Genomic DNA, 5135 nt, shown 5'->3' on the forward strand with positions numbered 1-5135 from the left:
AGGAGTGTATTTGATCTACCCTCGCATATACGTTTTTGTAAGGTAGAGCCATATAGATTTTCTTGAATCAATTAATACTGATGTTCTGAAGTCTCTCCACCACTTACCAAAAGGTGGCTCTCGGACAATAGATGTAAAAATGTTTGGATGTCATTTCCCTTGCTTTTTCAGTTGACAGCAGCATGGAAAATTTACCATAGATATTTTTTTCAGGCTAATACGTTGTGCGTTTGCCTTGGGGGCCTTAATAAACTATATCATTGCTAGTTTCTTAGATTTGATACTATGCTCCACTTTTGTAACATAGATGGTATCTCATAACCTTACTTTCTCATTTCAGTACTGGGCTAAGCAAAGTGATGTGCTAGCATTCTATCTAGTGTGAATATATATACTTTTGGAAATATAGTTGCCTTCCTTTCTGTTTGGTTGTAACCAGAGTGATTTCACAGTAATGTTATGTATAAAGTTCAAGAAGGCACAAAATCACAAAATTCATTACTATACCATTAACGACCGTAACGAGAAAAGGTTCATCTCCGATGTTATCAGATAATTCTAGTGTCCTCTCATCAACATCAATGTCACAACATTCTTCCTAGGAATCTTTTTCAATTTCATTACCTTAATTGTATTGCATGGATCCTATGGAGAGAAATCTGTGGATTGTGAAACTAAGATGCAAATTTAATTTAAGTAAAATGCAACAAAAGGATTTTACATTTTCTGCATGAAAGTGCTAATTTTAATAACAAAATATGTAAAAAAAAGTGAAATTTAAAGTGTCATCGAAGGTGAAAGTCAGTGTAGTGGAAGGAGTGGGTAACGGATTTTTTAAAATTCTGTCTTAAACTCCAGAACATTATAGGAGTCCAGTCTCAGACTGCTACAGTCGTGAGGAGAGAAGTGGGAGGATGTGGTGATGAAGACCTAGTTATGCACTAGAGCGCTAAAAAACATAAATGAAAATAACATAGGTATTAGGTAGTAATCCAGGATTGTCTTCAAAAGCGCCAAACCGCAGCCGTGCTGGCAGAACAGTGCCTCGTCAACAACGGAAGGCTGGTGTGTGCTCGACTTGCAGTACTGTTAGCACAGCGAAGCAATGGGTGGCGGCTGTTATGTCACATGGAGGACGTAGCCCCAGCTCTACGTATCGATCTCCAAAGTGCACTCCTTGTCGTCGAAGATTTGCACTCATGAGCCAGGCCCCAGGGTTCGGCTCTCAGCCCCACATTTAGGAGACATCAGCTGGCAGCATCAGTGTCGGCCACATGAATGGGATGAGTAGTAGCTGGCCCCCCACCACCTCCTCCACCCGCCCCCCTCACGAAGGCAGATGATGGACAGCATCTAGGTCACGCAGGTCAAAACTCTAGGAGTCCTGCAGGGCGATGACAGTCTCCTCACCTCATCAGCATTGTCTCGAAAGTTGGCAGATCAGTAGTATCCTTCTAGCCCGACTTGTGGTCCATAGACGATCGACGATAGCTAGGCATGCCAAGGGTGGACCTCCACAGCCTCCCTTACACTTGATAGCCGCAACTGACACAAGGGCTGAGATTACACATTGGTCAGTCGACAGTCAGCACTCGCAATCTCGTATTTGTATTTCTACTGGCGCTTCTCGTGCGCTCTGCGGCGATGGGAATGGCTGTGACATTATGTGTCCTGGTTTTCTCTATCTGTCAGCTCTCCTAGCGACGTCAGACATTCGCAACTTCACCTTTCAGAGGCTCTTTTCTCCTGGCTCGACCCCTGAAAACGCAACGTTGCGCTATACGTAGCGTTTCTTAAGAAACGCTGCTTCGTCATAAGTCTTCGTTCACAGATCTGGGCGCTCGGTCGTTCTCCTTTGCTGCTATAGCTTCCGCAATTCGCTCAGAATTTCCCTCTAAAAGGCAGTCCGCTGGTCATTTACACAGGCAGTTTGCCTTCCAACAGTTGCCAAAGTAGAACTTGGACGAATTTTTAGTGTCCACCGGGGTAGTAGCCTGGGGCGTAACATCTTCTCCTTCCTTCAGAAAATTCGTGTCAAATTTTTCAGTTCGTAGTACCTGTAATTAAAAAAATCCTACATATTTTGCACCAGTAGTTACACATTATATAACTTCATATATTCTTCCATTACCTTACAGCTAATTTACATAATTTTCAGCTGTTGATATATCTAAGCGTTAACGTAGGTCTTTCAGAAGTCATTTCTTATAGACTAACACAGTTTTTCGTATACTTATAGGTTCATATATTAATTTACACCTAATTCCTTTACCATGTCTGAACTTTATTTAGTAACTAACCAACGGGTATTTGGTGCACAGGTAAATCTGCACTGTGCATTGACGTTCGTTTAAAACAAAAGTAAATTACACAAATGTCAATCAGAACCACTACAGTGATGGTAGATGTCACGCTCATAGTGTTGATACTATGGTGTTGCCTACTGCAGTATTCCTGTATGTGCTGGAAAATTTGTTGGACTGCAATTCTTCCTTTTTGTATTGCTGCTAATTTGTCTAGTGAGAGTAGAATGTCTCGATTCAGGACACTATTGAAGACGGTTAAGTTTTAGGTAGGCAGCACCTCTAGCGGCTTCTGGGGTCAGTACAACACTGGTTGTTCCCAGTTTAGTGTCGTCGAACGAGGGACCGTAGCTGGTATAGAAAACTGTCCCCCGATGACTCACAAGTCATACCATTTATTCTATACACTGCTATCCCGTAATGCCACTCTGTTCATACTTGTGGTTTTTTGTGTTCGTAACACTTTACTATGACTTCTTCTGGTGAAGAAACTGAGTAGAACCAGTGGAAGCCTACTCTCTGGAAATGTGGATATAGCGTTGGCACTTCCCTCTGATACACAATTACTTCAGCGTTTCCCAGGAATTCCTGGAGCTCGTATGCCTGTACGCCAGTCTGAATCATCACACTTGGGCATATCGTAACACCTTCCCTCTGGCAGTTCTTAGGGCTTCCAACCACATGACAGCATAGCCACTTATTTGCTCAGAAATTCTAAATACATATTTGGTCCGTGCGTGTATCCATTTTGGTATGCGACGTGAGAGAAAGGAACTTTTATCACTATCTCCTCCTCCCTTCAGCAAGTGAGATTAACTGGTCAAAACGAAAACAACAATGTATTGATCCCTCGAAAATGAAAAAAGAAAAACTTTAAACACACCATAGATAGAACAAAACAGAACTGTATGACGTCCTAATAATCTACACTAGAACAAACGAAGTGCAATAGAGGCACGCAATGATCTTAAATCTTATGCATCGACGTGGCCTAAGGATGTAAGGCATTTTTAACGTATTCCAGTCATCAGTCGTCTTTTTCTTCTTTGTTCCACGAGGATTCGAACTCTGTACTGCAGATGCTAATCGTATCTATGGCGGTGCATCGCCAACTTCCTTAAAAGGTTTAAGACGAGAAGTCTTTGCTAGAATTTGTACCCTGCATTTTAACAGTGAATGGTCGTTGAAAGCAAGGCAATCCTCGTTTCGTACCTATATGAGTGAAAAGAGGGAAGGGGGGGGGGGGGGGGGGGTAGCGTAGACTCTCTGGGAATTGGAAACAACTATTTTGGCTTGTGTTCATTTGTTCATATCCCCAGGTCTGCCATTTGGATTCTGGCGTCACTGAAGACGTCATGGATTCTAAAGCTAGAACCATCCATGTTAGTACATGCAGGGTGACATCATGGAAATACCTTTTCCCTGCTCAGTGGTTTACTATGTTGGAATATCAGATGAGAATAACATGTTAGAAATTCATAGCAGAGACTTTGTTCTTGATGGGGAGTAATTCTGAAACCTACAGGTGAGTAGTAGATAAAAATCTGTTGGAAATCGTATATGTCCTATGTACAACATAAAACACTCATAATTCAGGTGAGAAATTACTTAAAAATGCAGTGCCAGTTCCATATTAGACCACAAATTGTTCATAGGAAGGATGGTTGGAATTTAACATTCCACTGCATCGCTATCAAATTTCCATCACACCAAGATATGTCCACAGCGAAAATCTGTGTCAGTTAAAAAAGTCATAGTGTCACCAATGAAAAGTGTGTGGAACGTATTGCAATCTGAATTTGTCATAGGGCCTAATGTTTGAATCTCTGTACTGAATCTACTATTACAGAAGCTAATATGGTACTATACCATATGAGCCAAAGGGACTGACACATCTGTATGAACTGTTACTGCACATTTTCCTTTAGGAACACCGTTATAGTTAAACAGAAGTAAGAGGTGTGATATGTGGTTTCTGGTGGCTGCTATGTGTGGTGTTAAAGATCTCGATGTTATCTTGTTCCAATATATTCCTGATGGGTAGTAAGCCTGCATGCAACACATTGTGAAGAATATCATATGTCACTGCTAGTCGGTCACTTTTTCTATTCCACTTGCGTTTGGAGCAGTGGGAGAAGGAATATATGCCTCTGATAGGTAATTTTAAGCGTTGAGTTGTGCTGAACTTGTGGGACTTGTACTCTGCAATATGGATCACTATGATAAGACCGAATCTATGATGCTTGTACCTTAAATGCTCTTCGATTATCTTATTAAGTTCCCAGAATGAGATTTTCACTCTGCAGCGGAGTGTGCGCTGATATGAAACTTCCTGGCAGATTAAAACTGTGTGCACCGACCGAGACTCGAACTCGGGATCTTTGCCTTTCGAGGGCAAGTGCTCTACCATCTGAGCTACCGAAGCACAACTCACGCCCGGTCCTCACAGCTTTACTTCTGCCAGTATCTCGTCTCCTACCTTCCAAACTTTACAGAAGCTCTCCTGCGAACCTTGCAGAACTAGCACTCCTGAAAGAAAGAATACTGCGGAGACATGGCTTAGCCACAGCCTGGGGGATGTTTCCAGAATGAGATTTTCACTCTGCAGCGGAGTGTGCGCTGATATGAAACTTTCTGGCAGATTAAAACTGTGTGCACCGACCGAGACTCGACCTCTGCCAGGAAGTTTCATCTTATTAAGTATTTGTTGGAAAACAAAATTAGTGTTCCTGGTTTCTGGTTGGTGTTAAATGAATGGTGTGCTGTGGTCTGGGGACAGTATTTCGTGTTGAGATGTTGTGTATAAGAACGAAACGGTCGACCATCAGGAGG

General features: G+C 42.2%; 1 non-coding gene across 1 annotated transcript; it reads right to left on the reverse strand.

Annotated features, from left to right (window-relative positions):
- Positions 1-4654: 4654 nt before the first annotated feature.
- Positions 4655-4728, reverse strand: Trnas-cga (transfer RNA serine (anticodon CGA)). The gene has a single exon. It is a non-coding gene; the product is annotated as a tRNA-Ser (tRNA).
- Positions 4729-5135: the final 407 nt, after the last annotated feature.

This window comes from Schistocerca nitens, chromosome 3, assembly GCF_023898315.1.
Source record: "Schistocerca nitens isolate TAMUIC-IGC-003100 chromosome 3, iqSchNite1.1, whole genome shotgun sequence".
Lineage (NCBI taxonomy): Eukaryota > Metazoa > Arthropoda > Insecta > Orthoptera > Acrididae > Schistocerca > Schistocerca nitens.